The sequence below is a fragment of the Ambystoma mexicanum genome, chromosome 5q (genome assembly GCF_040938575.1).
Source record: "Ambystoma mexicanum isolate Mex_15411 chromosome 5q, UKY_AmexF1_1, whole genome shotgun sequence".
Lineage (NCBI taxonomy): Eukaryota > Metazoa > Chordata > Amphibia > Caudata > Ambystomatidae > Ambystoma > Ambystoma mexicanum.
The window spans coordinates 1,323,528,099-1,323,543,562 of NC_090933.1; the positions used below are offsets into that span (position 1 = coordinate 1,323,528,099).

A 15,464-nucleotide genomic window follows, 5' to 3' on the forward strand; every position below is an offset into this window, starting at 1 on the left:
TTGCGATTCAGACATCAGGTCCCGCAGCGGTGAAAAAAAATATATGCAAAACAAAATGGTTGCTGCTATTAAAAAAGGTCCCTTTTCGGATGACAGCGTCCATTTTTGAACATTTTCAATGGCTGCTGTCATCCAAAAAGGGACCTAGTGCCTCTTCCATTTTAAAGGCAGCAGTCTTTCTTTTGTCCCCCCGACCTCTGGGACAGGAGATGAGCTCACGCATAGAGCATTTCGGGTTGGGCAAAAACAAAAAACAGAACACTATCCACACCCTGGGAAATCCCAAGGTGTGAATAGCATGCACTCCCGGACGCCAGGGCGGACATGGTGTTTAACACCCTGCAGCTGAACATTTATAAAACACTCAAGGCCAAATACATTGGGCCTCATAAGGAGTTTGGTGGTAGCCGTGCCTGTAAAACAGGCACGGCTACCACCAAACCCGTGAAAAAACCGGCACCCGCAAATGGGCAATTACGAGTCTTGCGGGCCCAGTAATTGCCCATTCGCGGGTGCCGGTATTAAAGTGCTCCCCATACCCATACTGCCCGATAGGGGGCGTCTGGATTTCATTGAGGCCCGACAGTTGCGAATTGAGGCCATGGCCACAGAGCACAGCCACCACATCAGGGCCATCAGCCGTGCCATACGGAATGCCACTAAGAGCATGGCCCCTGACAACGCACAATCCCGGAAAGTGGTGGCGGGATGCACAGCAGCTGTGATAGGTTTCGGGAAAGGTACGGGAGTTGTGTGAGGAACTATCTGCGCATGCAGTGCAGACAAACAATCTGCTCTGCCAGCAGCTGCATATTGCTGGTGCCATTCCATCGAACTCGACTACACCCACGAAGGGATCCCTGGAGCCTTCTCCCAGGCGCCGTTCCATGCGCAATCTCAGATGCCGCTCACCAGAGGAAGCACCCACGACCATCATAGATGGACATGGCACAGTAGCTGCGGGCCCTGTGCAAATGCACCTACCAGCACTGTTTTGGGGAGTTCACTGGGGGGAGGAGGGAATTATGTGCTGGAGAGTTCACTGGGGGGCAGGGAGGATTGTGTGCTTGGGAGTTCTCAGGGGGCAGGGGGTTTGTGTGCTGGGGTGTTCACTGGGGGACGGGGGATTGTCAAACATATAATAAATCATGTTCAAAATTCTTACAAAGCATGGACAGTGGTGATTGTGATTAAGTCTTCTTTAATGTTCAAGTGATATGTGTTACATGTACCCATCACCCGTATCAAAAATAATTATCAATCAAGCCCTGTCTGGCCAATCTCCCCTCTACCACCCCATCCCTGTGAACACGTGCACCAGCTTCGGGCACATTATCATCTTCACTCCCATCCCCAGGTGGCTGCACATCGGCATCGGAGGGCAGTGGCACATTCCTGTGACAGCAAATGTTGTGAAGCATGGCACATGTACGGACGATTTTGCCAACTTATTCAGTTGCATACATCAATGCCTCTCCTGTACGTCTAGGCACCGGAAGTGTGCCTTCAGCAGACCAACTGCCATCTCCACGCAGATACATGTACGTCCATGGTTAATGTTGTATGCCCGCTCAGCTGGAGTGTGTGGATGACGCACATGGATCATGAGCCATGTGTACTGGGATATCCAGAATCACCTGCAGGGGAGAGAATGCAGGTATGAGGACAAGATTGGTTCAGTGGGTGCACAAGGCTCAGCAATCAGTGACATTGGCAGCAGAATCAAGTTTGTGTTGAGGAGGTCATGCTATCTCAATGCAATTTTGCCATATACACTTCTCCTTGCGATACATGCATGGTGTGAGGTTGCCATGCAGTTGTGTATCAATGTATGTGTGAGTGCTTATGTGTATCATACGCATGTGGTACATGTGCACTGCTTGTCATATGGTCACTTGCATTCTGGTGTGTGCTGTGCTAGGGGCAGCATCGGATCGATGGACTACTTACTGCTAGCACCGCACCTGTGTCTAGATGTATCAGGTCTGTCCCTTGCCACTGGATGAGGGGACTCTTGTATCTGCATGTGCATGCAACATGTTTTTAGCCCATGTGTCATTGGCATTCTCTTTGGGTGGTGTTGTGTTTGCTGATTGGCACAATGATGTACATTTCTCCAGGCATGTGATTGGCCAATCAGGGGTCAGTGTTTAGGGATGTACATTGTCGTGGATCAAACTACTTGTGTGTAGTGCCTTTGTGGATGTGCCTACTTTTGGGCACCATTGGCATGACTGTCGGGTGGCCAAGTTGGAATGTCTCTGCTGTGTCAGGGTGAGAAGCAACACTGCGACTCACACAGGATGCATTGTGGCAGTTGGGCTTCCATATGTGATTGTACTCCCACATGTCTTTGCCATTCAGACTGGCTGTGTTCCACATGTCCAAAGGTTCTCATGCAAGGAGCATGCATGGGAATGTTGCAGTGCTAGTGCTGTCTATGTCTACTGCTGGCATGCAGGAGTTTCGCTGTGTATGTCTACCCACATCAGATGTAATTTTACATACATTTCGGACTACATTTGTACTCACCCAGCATCCATGTGTTGTGGCCTCGGTGCCTTTCCATGTACGCTGGCAGGGTACTGTTGCGCAGGACCATGGAGTCGTGGGTGGATCCTGGATAGCGGGCGCAGCAGTGGCTGAAGGTGAGGTCAGGGCTAGATGTCATCTGAACATTCATGGAATGGTAATTCTTACGGTTTCTGTACGCTGCCTCATGTACTCAGGGTGGTACTAGTGCTACATGTGCACAGTCCAGGGCTGCTATGACATTCGGAACTTGGGCAATGGCATGGAACTGGCCCTTCAGCTGGTTCACCTGTGCCTGTGTGGCTGGCAATGCAATGTACTCATTGACATGGAGCAGCAGTGCATCCAGCACCTGTCCCAGCACGGCACTGAAGGTGGACTGGGCCATGCCATGCATTATGGCAACGGTATGTTGGTAGCCGCCAGTCCCAAGGTATTGTAGCACGGACACAAGCTTCACGAGCGGGGGCACTGCAGTGCTGATGGCTATACGGCTGCCTATGTCAGCCTGGATCAGCAACTGGGTGATGGTTGCCCTGTCCAGCCTATACTGAGTCACCAACTGCCCATCAGTCAGGGCGCAGGGTGTTGGCCGGACCCTGGGAAAGGCTGGCCGCCTTGCGGTTGCTGCTCTCCTCCTCCTTCTCCTCATCCCCACCACCCCCTGTGCTCCCAGGGCCCCGGCCTGGTTGGCTGGCATCTGTAGCTCCAGGTGCAGCAGGTAGATGTCCACATCAAGGCTCCCGGCTCCAAATGGCAGCATGGTGTTTGAAAGTGTGTGTTGTGCATGGGTGGGTCCTTTGTAAGCCTCTGATTTGCATTGGTTTCATCTGGGCACTTTTTGCTGTCTCTTGTGTTCTTTTACCTTCAGCATTTGACTAGGGGTATTTTCGGGGTATTTTATGCTGGTTTTCTGCCTCTAATTGCACCTACGCCAGACTCGTGATGGCTCTGTAATAGCCCAAATGGGTGCCAGTGCTAATACAGCCGGCTGCGCTACCGCCGGCTGTAATTGCGCCGGCGGGATTTGTACTTGTGATCTGGCGGAGCGGCCTTGGCGGCGCTAATACTGTTACCGCCGGATTTAAGCGTTACTGCCAAACTCGTGATGAGTCCCTTACTTTCCATGGGGGAATAATTACACTTTTGTCCCTGTGTACTCGGGGCCTATGCCTGTATGCACACCTCACTGAACACAGGGAGGCATCTGCATGCTTCTATGTGCATTGTGCTGTTACAAAGAAACAGGAATGTGCACAGAGAGGGAGCTGTGTAATAATTTAAATTTTTTATTTTTTATTACTTGACTTAATTGTTTTCATACCATTTTTTGCAATATTGAGCGTCATGGATTTCCTAGTATTTTAGTCAAGTGTCCTTGTTGTTCTTCTTGCCACATCAGGCCTCGACTATTTTTGATGTGCTAAATTCCACTTTCTCGAGTGGGGTCCAATTTTCTTTTTCCAAACCGATGTTCTGTAAAAATTGCCCCACTGCAATGGTTGTTTTTGTCGAGAGCCCGCTTATCATGCAGTTCCACCAATACTCCTCTTCCAATATGCTCACGTTTTTAAAAAGATGGCCCATATGTATCTGTCTTTTTGACCTAGTGCCTGGGCATGATAATAATAGGTGTCCTATAGTTTCAACTCTGTCTCCTTGCTGACAAAAGCGACAAGTGTTCTTCTTAGCGCACCCTCTTATTCTTAAGACTTCCTTGGTCTTCAGTAGGTTCAGTCTTGCTCTCAGGAAGACTGATCTTGTTTTTATGTTTGGCAGTTTCACTAAGTAAGCGATCGGTTTATTTTTTGCGTATTTGGGGGCAGGTGAGCGGTGAGTTTATTTTTCGCTGCCTCTACCAACGTTCTTGTCCAGTCCCATTCTTTCAGACGCCGCTTGGCTGTTCCCGATTTGATTTGAGTTCTTCTTCTGAGCTCCCAATTTCCTTTAATAGATCCAGGTTGTTAAGCATTGGGTGTTTACCATTGGTCATCTCATCATAGATGATCTTGTGTATTTTCTGGTTATGAGCTTGTATCTTTCTGAATAGCATTAGCCCATTAAGTTCTACTGAGCCGTTAAATGATACCAGGCTCAGTTCTTTCCTTATGGATGCCATAGGAGTAGATGGAGGCAGATTCGGCACTCCACAGTAAGCCCTCCAGCTTCATCCATAAGTCGCTTGGGATGGATGGCATGACTTCCGCTCCATAAGTAATCGCTGGTACTACTTTTGATTTATAGAAGTTTATCGCCGGTAGCAAGGTAAATCTGCCAAATATTTTGTCAATCAACTTGGTTTGCAAGACAAGGGTCCGTGTTTTTGAGTACAATGTTTCTTGCATTGGTGATTCTGTGGCACTGCTACTTATTGTATCTCCCAGATACTGAAAACTGTCCACTTTTTCAAGGACCTCCCCTGTGATGTTCCATCTTATTTTCTCGCTTAGTTTATGGGTCTTCTCCAGGATCATTATTTTTGTCTTCTTTGCGTTGATCTCCAGGTCGTTTTCTTGTAAATAGGTGAGCAAGCCCACCAATTTACGTTGTAGGCCAACACCCGTCTGGTCGAGAAGGATAATGTCATCCAGATACAGTAGCCTGCTGACGTGCTCTTTAACCAGTATTGGCGGGAAGGCTCTGATTTCTGCTTCTGACTCTTTGAAGTCTCTGATGTAAGCATTATACAGCGTTGGGGATAGGGGACAACCCTGTTTCACCGCTCTGTCTATCATGATTGCTTCCGATAGTAGGCCGGCCCCACTGGGTCGCACTCTCATCGAAGTTCCAGTATACAGGTCTTTGATTTGGTCCAGAATTTCAGGCGGGCAATTCCACGATTTGAATTTTGCCCATAGTCTGCCATGATTGACCTTATCAAAGGCCTGAGTTAAGTCGACCAAGAGCAGGAGAACCCTAGGGCTGCCTGCAAATATCTTGGCTTTTAGTGCGCTCAGCAGCAGGATATTTGCTCACGTACCCATACTCTGTACAAATCCTGATTGGAAAGGATCGCTGATGTCCGACGAGTTGGTCCAATCTTTAAGTTTGTCTAATAGGAACGAGCCAAAGAGTTTTCTCACTACATCTAAAAGGGATATTGGCCTGTAGTTGGCCGGGTTCTCCTTTTCCCTCTTTTTTTTATAAATGGGCACCACGTTTGCTGTTTTCCAAGAGCTTGATAACGATCAGGATTGCAGACAGGTGTCAAATATTTCCTTAATAAGGGGACCCCAAACTTCTCAATTTCCCTTCAAATCCCATTTGGAAATTCCGTCGGGTCCCGGTGCTCTAGAATTTTTTAGCCTGCCAAATTTTCGCACAATCTCCTCTTTGTCATGGGCTATGTCCCATTTGTTTGACAATGTTTGTACAGCTTTTTCTTGAGACTTATCTGTTGGCTTGAAGAGTTTTGCAAAGTAAATCATCCACTCTTTTTCACTGACATTATTCTGCAGAGAGTCTTGTCTTTTTTGAAGCATCAGCAATATTAATGACCAGAAGGCCTTTGCTTGTTTTCCTCTTAGTGCTACTAACATGTTCTTCTTGGTACATTCGTATTTTATATGATTTTATCCAATTTCTATAGGCTTTCTGTGTTGTTTTAAGCCTCTCCATATTTTCTATGGCCGGATTTCTTTTTGTTTGTCTTACTTTTTCTCTCAAGTCTGTATTCTTTAATGTCACTGTTGTATTTTTGATGTGTAGATGCACCTTTTTCACCTTATTCTGGCTGGCCTGCGTATAATACGGGCTCAGTAACGGACAGTAGTCTAACTTCTCCAAGTCTGTTTTTGTGGCACAGTTCTGTGTAAAGTTCACGTATTTTTGTGTTATTGTTTTTATCGAGGCTGACGTAAGTCTCAATCTGTTGCCTTGCTTTGATATTTCTATTGCCGTTGTCATTAGCTTTCTTTTGGTGGTTCTTACCGTTTCCCAGGAAGCCACTAGTAAATTATGGTTGCTGTTTAATGTTCTTATCACTCTAAAATCTTTTAATTTTGCCAACAGTCTTTTGGACACGTGGATGTGATCTGTGGAGCTTTTGCAACCCTTTTGTTCCCATGTTGGTATCTTAAATGGGTCTGCTGGTTTAGTAAAGTAAAGATTATGTAAATCCCTCACCTCCATTGAAGATGCCCACGTTTCTCGTCTACACCTTAGGCTAAATGGTTTACTGTCCTTATTTACGCCTTTGTTTGGTTTAGGTAGCTTAATCCAGCCACCTTCCGTCCTTCCGTTGGTGCACGTGATTTTGAGGTCGCCCCATAAGATTATGTGATGAAATGTTGTCACCTCTGTGGAATCACCGATTATTGAGTCGGTCTCTTGCATCATTGATTGCACTCCAATTTCCTTGGGGTTCCAGTATATGTTAATTATTAGGAAGAGCTCTGAGTGGCCAGCGTCTTTTGGTTTTAGACTGGGCGTGCATGATACTAAGGTCGCTAGAATGGACAGATCTGCCCATAGCACTCTTTCCATATGTAGCCCGATTCCTATACGAAATGCTGAAATTAGGGCTGAAAGACGCTGCCCCATTTCCACTTTTGTTGCTGCTGCAAAGGCGATTTGGAAACCATCCATGGTCTGTTTCTTTAAGAGCCATGTTTCCTGTAAACATATGAGATCAAATGAGCCTAAATTTACATCACTTTGTGAGGTTAAATGATTAAAACCTTGAGTGTTCTATGATCCTATCTTTAACAGGTTGCCATCGTTCTTTGTCCTCTCTAGTTGGTGATGACTTCTCTTTAGTACAGTTGATGGATTTGGTGGCTAGGCTCTTCTATTATTAGCTAATACCTTTGGTGGCCAGGACCATTTCGCCCTGTCTAGTTCTATTCCCTTCTGGAGAAGTTTGTTTCTTGATCCTAGGCCTCCTGTTTTACTATGGTGCTGCTCGATGGTAATGTTCCAGTTTAGTTGAAGGCCATGTGGTACCCTCTCTAAATCAAACAAAGTTTCAAAATTAGTAACTGCCTGGTCAGGAGTCATTGTTTGTCTTTCCGCATGTGTATGGTAATCGGGCGTCTAGTAATTTGTCTATTGGCTCTATTTTCTCTTCTCTCCTGTATTTTTCTCCCGGGTGAAGTGCCTCTTGGGCCTTTCTCCTCTCTCCTTTGTTTTTGCATTTGCTCTTGATGTGAATTATAGTTAATTTGTGTTGTTCTCTTCCACTCAATGTTTCTGTTTTCATCATTCTGGCCCAGTTTGTACTTATATCTGATTTCTCTTTTTCCTGGTCTTTCAATCCCTTATATGAGAACTTAGTACTCCTGTCTTGGGAGGGTGTAACAGGAGGTTGTCTTCTTATCTCTCTCTTTTCTCTTTCTATTGAAATGGTGATTTGTCTTAGGTCATACCCTAGAATTTTCAGCTTCTCCGTGGCTCCCTTCAATGTTTTTTAAAAATTGTTGACGAAGAGATATGTAAATACACACTGTCCATGCTGTTTCTATGTACAAATTCAATGATGTCGAGGTCATCTGAATTTATTGTGTGTAACATTGACATATTGTTGAACAGTTGCATTATAGGTTTCCTTTTCAAAATGATATGTCCATCTTCTTCTAAAATTCTTGCCAATTTAAAAGATCTTGGGCCTCATTCCGAGGTTGGTGGTAAGGGATTAACTGCGCCGGTAAGGGTGCGGGAGCCGTCAACCCCTTACAGCCACATTACGAGGTCCCTTAGCGGGACCCGCTAAAGGACCAGCATGCTAACAACGGGCCCGTTATTAACATGGTCCCCATTCCCATTGAGGCCTATGCCAGTTGTTGCTGCTTCATCTGTAACAGCAGATTCTGTGTAGTATTGTGTCTCGAGGTCGGTGGCTTTTGCCCCTCCCACTTGAGCTTTGTTTATTATAGTTGGGCGATTTTGAGTTTGGCTTCTCTTTTTTGTTTGTAGTGCAAGTGCTGTTATTCTTGCGCCTTGTGTTGGCATACTCGAGTCGTAATGCTGTTTTCAGTCTATACTCAGCCACTTGTCTAACACTTTCCATTTCTTCTAACCTAGGATTTATACTGTCCTCCTCACTGCTCATGCCATCTGAGCTTTCAGACAGATCGGCCGGGCTAATTAGATTTACTTTTCCTGCCTTCGAATGTGGCTTGATATTGTTGTTTATATTTTGTTCCTGGCATATGTCTGACTCCTTTTGCTCCCCTCTCTCCAATACTGCTGTACCCTGTCTTCCTTCTCGGTGTGGACTTATCGCATTTGTTAATTCTTCACCTGATGACCCTTGGTGATCGTCCCTCTCCATGGACCATCTATTTATCGTCTGGTCATAGTTTTCTTTCTCTTGTTGTTGTGAGGTTGCCATAATGGCTTGTACTAGAAGAGAGATATTTGAGGGTGGTGTGTCATCGTTAATCATTTCAGTGATATCTTTATCACTATCAACGTTTTCTCGCTGTTGTTCATCATCAGGGGTGACTGATTTTCTCCCCCTTCACATATCAATCTCTAGCTTTGGGTTCCAAACTGTGTTATTACCCACTTCGCGGGGCTCTTGTTTGTGCTCCAACTCCTTCTGTGTTTTCCATTTGTAATTTGTTCTCTCCTACGGTTAACTGCTCCCATTGAACCCTGTCGGGATTTTTCTTTGCAGTAAATTCCTTATCCCTTGATTCCCTTGTTTCCTCCTTATTCAAATTCTTCCATTTTCCTCTTTTCGTTTCTATCGCCGGGAGAGCACACAGCAGTTGGGCACTTGTACTTTTTTCCAAATTTCTTTCTTGTTCCGTCTTGTCGCTTTCCCGACTGGGGGTTAATGTCTGATGTTGTTCACTTCTCATTATGTTTTCACCCGGCGCTTTTCCTTTTACTATGCCTCTTGTATGGGACTTGTGTGTTGTTTCAATCTGCTCCGCTGAGCTGCTGGGTACCTTCCTTTGCCGAGGGGAGGGCTTTAACGGGCTTCTGCGCTCCAGGCCTGAGTCTTCGCTTCTCGTCCTTTGACTGCGCAGTCTTCTCCCCTCGTCCTCCTGGAAGCGTTTTGTTGCCAAAGCCTCCCAGCGGTCACGGACGGCAGCAGACTGCTACAACCTCTGCTACCAGCTCTGCGGCTGCTCCGCCGTGCCTCAGGGATTATGTAGATTGCCCCGCCTTCGACTCCAGTGAAGGTAGGAGAAAGACTGCAGACAAAAAGAACGTGGTGACTGCAGCAGATTGCTACAACCTCTGCTACCAGCTCCGTGGCCGCTCTCTGGCGCCTCTGGGATTATGTACATTGCTCCGCCTTCGACTCCAGTGAAGGTAAGAGAAAGACAAAAAGAATGTGGTGACTGCAGCAGACTGCTACAATCTCTGCTACCAGATATTATGTGCACTGGACTTGTGCCAAACAAGGAGCTGCTTAGCTGTCTTTACATCGGAATGTACAAAGGGAATGAGGTATTGGACTGTATGTGCACAAGACTGTGCATGGGGAGAGAGCTTAGGGACTGTATGCACAACAGAATGTACACAGGGAGGTAGCCATGTAGTGCTAGTAGTATGTGCACCATGCTACTAAAGAATAGGTTTGACAGGAGAAGGTCCCACCTCCTTCTCTGGGGCTCACATAAGGCTCAACTCAAACCTAGGAGAGAACTGACAGCTCTCTCTCTCTCAGACCATCCTCATGTGGATGACCGCTCATTGACACTTGACAGATCACTTCACCTTCCTTCCACTGGGTCTGACCACTACTGAGTACAGCAGAGGAGCTACCTTGGGAACTGTCATACAGTATGGTGTCAATGACTGACTTGGCAGTCATTCTCTGTGGGGTGGCAAAGGCCATATGGGATTGTGATCGGCAAACAATGTTAGTAAGATTTTCACAGAACTGGTAAATCTTCCTGACCTGGATCAACCCCAGAACATTTTGCTTTACTAGTGGGATATTTTTCCTTAATACCTCAGTGAGTGGGAACCTTTTTCCAAACTCAGAGAATCTTTAACTCTTTTTATGGGTGTCATTTATTTGACTCTCCACAGTGTATTTTTAAAGGTATCCTCTACAACAACTTATTGGCAATATGTGCCTGTTTTTGCTGGGTTGTCCTAGGGGCTCCCCTTTTAATTTTCCTTTGATAACCTTGAAAGAACTACAGTTCCCAAGGGTAGAAAGGATCTTTGGACCCCTTTTACATTTAATTCTGTGAAGCCACCACACCCCACCTTATGTGGAGTGCTGGGGAGATACAATGTATTCCCTTTCACATTAAATCTGTAACAATTCTGTTACAGGGACAAGCTTACCTGCAATGGCTGGTGGCAGTGATACCTTGTATTAATTTGGTGCACATTTACCACAGGCTGTGTTCACAGCTGCAGTATCGGCACCTAAGGGTGCTCATTTTACGAACATGGCACCTGCCTTCTTTGTTTGCCATTTTAGTGTTTATTGTTCTTTCTTGTTCCTTCCTCTGACATCCAGGGTGGGAAATTCCATTGTGTGATTTTTATCTTCGGCGGGAGTCCCCTGGACTCCCTGCCCAGGCTCGAGTCTGTCTTTGAGGGCAGGAAGCGAGGAAGGAGTCTAAAACTCCACAGACCTTTGTCTTCCTCCTTGCCTGAATGGGGACAAATCCCAGTGGGGTGCTGGCTGTCTTGATTGGACAACCAGACCGCCCCTTCTAGTAAAATGCATGGAGAGAATGCATGTCATGATGCCTACCCCCGGAGCACCAGGCCAGGCCCAGCACCCCCGGAAGCAGGCATCATGCCCTCGGGTAAAAGCCCAGCGGCCCCTTATAGGGGCTCTTTGGACTCAGTCCTGGTGCCTTTGGCGCCAGGCTCATGTTGGACATCAGTCCTGGCGCCATAGGCGCCAGGCTCATAAAGGGAGGTGTTTTGTGCACTTACCTGATGCAGACCATGCTGCACGCTTCAGGCCTCCCTGAGACCTGAAAGGGACTATTTTTTCATAGGGAATATTTTTTCACTTGGGCGTGGCCAGGGAAGGATACATACCTAGTTGGGAAAGGATATATACCTGGGACTTCTTTGGAGGCTATTTAAACCACGCACAGACAGCAGCTCATGCTTTGCGTTGTTCTGCTTCCTGCAGCTTAACGCTCACCGTGTCTGCTCCTGGACTCCAGCCACGCCCGCCTCGAACCTGGAAGACCTGCAAGGAAGGAAGAGAAGAGAAAGGTGAAAACCAAGGACTATTTCAAACTTCTTACCTGCATCCGGAATCTTCTCGCCAGCATCCCTGAAGAAAGACTTCCATTTAAAAGCATCGCGTTGCTCGCTGCAGCGCCACGCTTCACTCAACTGTCCTCGAGACATCTCCCGGCTCCATTGCGGCTGTCAGCATCGGACGTCACATCTCTGCACCTAGGGGAGAAAGGAAGAAACAAAAGGTGAGCAGAAGGAACACAGAAGGAAAGCCTGATTAACAGCCATAATACTTACCGGCTTTTCTTCCACATTTCGGGTCAGCGCCGCCCCGTTGGCAGGTACCGTACCCCGGCCCCTATGGGGAAAGGACAAGAGACATTTCTGGGGAATGATAAGGACATTTAGAGGGATCGCCCTCATCACTACTCACCTCGGCAGTTTAACCCCTCGACACATCGCCTTCATTCTGCACCTGAAATAAAGGACAGATCACAGGTTAGAAAGACAACATAAAGGGGGCCTCACTTGAACTTTGAACTCTCATACTTACGGCGCATCGCTCAGGAAAGTCAAGTGGATTTTGCCAGCGCCATTCTGAAAACCAGTGAAGTAACTGGACGAACGCGCGCCCCTGCACCAGAAGCAGGATGGAGAGTTCATCCTTCCAAACCATAAGGTGAGCTTAAATCGGGGTTTGGAGGAAGTTAGAGAGGAACGAAGGGGGAAAGGGGGAGCTAGCACACTATACTGCAGACTGTTAATCCCCTTTCTCATCTGCAGAAGGATATTCCTACTGGCCAGGCAAGCACGATTTGGAGGTCCTGTCCAATCGGTGTTCCGGGTTTTGTGCATCATGCTAGAAGAGGCCACAGCAATCCAGACTAGACCAGCGCCCCCGTGGGAACCAGGTGAGCGTTACAATGCAGAAAATGTGCTGTAGTTCCTTATAAATACTGGAACCTGGAAGCTGAAGACAAGTCAACCACTGGAACCAAAACCAAAGAGGATGATGAAGGGATGAAGGAAAAGTGGTTGAAATGATTTCCAGCGACCGGAGAGCCTGCTGTGTAACCGGAGCCTGCTGTAGCCCTTCCTTCCAATCGTTCTGGGGACTCCGAAGATGACGACCCCAACGCAGAACCTGGTGTGACCCACTAGACTCAGGAAGACCTGCATTTTGAGCCATCCCACGCATTGCTGCAATACTCCAATACTCTGGGCTGTCGAGCCACTGTGCGGTGCACGATCTTCCGAATTCTGAATCTTGCTGAAACTTCGTGGGCATCCTGGTGGATTTCCAGAGACATGAATTGAGTCCGAAAAGTCCCCTCAACAGAATGCTGGACCTTTGTAATGATGACAATTCAATGCGATTTTCTGTCTTCTTCCGTGCTCCTTGAAAAGGCACCAAATCCGCAGTACCGCATTCAGCTGCGAGAAACACCTTGCCTAGAGCCTTCATCGAACCCTGCTGCAAAGTCCCCTCCAAGGTCCTGTTTTCAGTCACCACGACAAGGAATCCACTGACCGGGTTTTTGGCTGCAGATCCTGAAGTCCTCCAGCTGCAAAATCTTCTTCAATGCTGAGGTACTATGTTGGCTTGGGTATGTACTTACCTTATGTCTCTTAGGATATCTGTGTAGCTGTGGGGTGTTGTCTGTGATGGGAGGCTGAGGATGGAACCCTGATGATAGAGCTCTTTCTACACCTACTCGGGAACAAAGAGCTTTCAAGAATTTGGAAACGTGTTGGCTGCCTCGGTCTGAGATAATCTTATCAGGAAGACTGTGTAACCGGAAAATGTCCTGAGCAAAAAACCTCTGCCATCTCCATAGCGGTTGGTAAAGCTGGTAAAGGAGAAAAATTTGCTAACTTGGTGAGAGTATCTATCATTACCATGATACAGGTACAGGAGTTTGACACGGAAGGTCAACTATAAAGTCTGTGGAAATGAGCCCCCAAGGACGCGTAGGCATCTCCGATTGAGTCAAAAGGCAGAGGGGTTTGCCAGATGGGTATTTGGCTATGGCACAGACCTGGCATGCTTGAAGATGATCCTTGACGTCTCTCTTAAGATCCCGCCAGAAAAAAGATCTTGCAACGAGTTCAGTGGTGTTGGACTGTCCTCTGTCCGGCTGTGAGTGAATCGTGACACCAGCTAACTATCCTCTTATGCAAAGGACCTGAAGGAATGTACAGACGATTTCCAAAATATATCAATCCGTCTTATTCCATATAAGGAGTCTTTCTCTGATGCAGAAGTCTGGGCATTTCTGAGATCAAATCTGTTTTGACCTCCTGAAGAAAGTGAAGAAAGGTATTAACTAGTCCCAGAATCTTATTTCTCTGGAACATGCGCTTTCTAGGATGCATAACGCCGTCTATAACGGACTCTTTCCAAGATAAGGCATCAGCTACCTTGTTGTTGGTACCGGATAGATAGGTGATTTGGAAAACATACTGGGCGAAGAAATAAGCCCATCAGGCTTGCCTTGAGTTAGCACACTGCATAGTTTGTAGAACTGTCAAGTTTTTGTTGTCTGTTCTGATGATAAATCCATGTAGGGATGCCATAAGTAGGTGCCGCCATTCCTCACAAGCCTGCTTCATGGCTAACATATCCTTTTCTAAGACCGAATAAGTAAGTTGACTGGAAGACAGTGTTTTAGAAAGATAAGCTATGGGGTGTTCAAGACCTTCATAGGATTGCAGAAGGAAAGCCCCTATAGCCATGGCTGATGCATCTGTCTCGACAATAAACTGTCTGGTCTGATTGGGGTGACGAAGAATGAGAGCAGAACAGAAGAGTCTTTTCAAGCAACCAAACCTCTGCTCTGCCTCTGCGGACCACTTGAAGGGACCAAGGTTCTTTTTGAGCAATCTGGTGATGGGAAGATTAATCTTCGGTAAAAATTTGATAGACCGAGGAATCTTTGCAATTCCTTGACGGTAGTAGGAGAGGCCCAATCAAGTATGGCTGACACTTTGCCTTGGTCCATTGAAATACCTTCTTCCGACAGAATGTACCCTAGATAGGATACAGAGGAAACCGCAAAGACACACTTCTCAGGTTTGACTAGGAGTTGGTTCTTGGGTAGTCGTTCTAATACCTGCTTGACGTGAAGAATATGTTCTTCTAGATTCGAGGGAAAAAATCAAAATATCATCCAGGTATATGATTACCGATACCAACAGTAAGTCTGAAAACATCCAGTCCATAAACCACTGAAATGCTGCTGGCGCATTCACCAGTCCGAAAGGCATCACCTTATATTCAAACAAACCAAACGGGGTATGGAAGGCTGTCTTCCACTCATCCCCCTTGGCAATGCGAAGCAAATGGTAGGCATTCCTGAGGTCGCATTTGGTGAAAATGTGTGCTCCTTGCACTGCCTCGATAATATCTATTATCAACGGCATGGGGTAGCGGTCACAGACAGTTACCTTATTGAGGCCCTTATAGTCTATACAGGGCGGGAGTTCAGTTGAGTCTCTCTTTTTGATGAAAAACAAAGAAGCTCCTACCGGAAACCGTTCTGCAAATTGGCCTCCAAATAGTCTTGCAGTACTTGTTTCTCAGTTTGGGTTAAAGAAAACATTCGACCAAACGGAACTAGAGCATTAGGTTCCAGATCTATGGTACAATTCTCAGGCCTGTGTGTAGGTAATGTAGCTGGTTTCCTTTTCGTGGAAACTCCCTGGTAAGGAGAACAATACTGTGATAGGGCGTGCACTCCAACATGATCATCTGCTAACACAGTCATGGTTTGAAGATCACTTCTGTTGGGAAAGCAGTGAGGTCTAAAAAA

The 15,464-nt window shown here is 46.6% G+C and overlaps 1 pseudogene; it reads left to right on the forward strand.

The window, feature by feature from the left end:
* LOC138498405 (zinc finger protein 850-like) overlaps nt 1-15,464 on the forward strand; it is a 203,198-nt pseudogene that overhangs the window by 119,729 nt on the left and 68,005 nt on the right.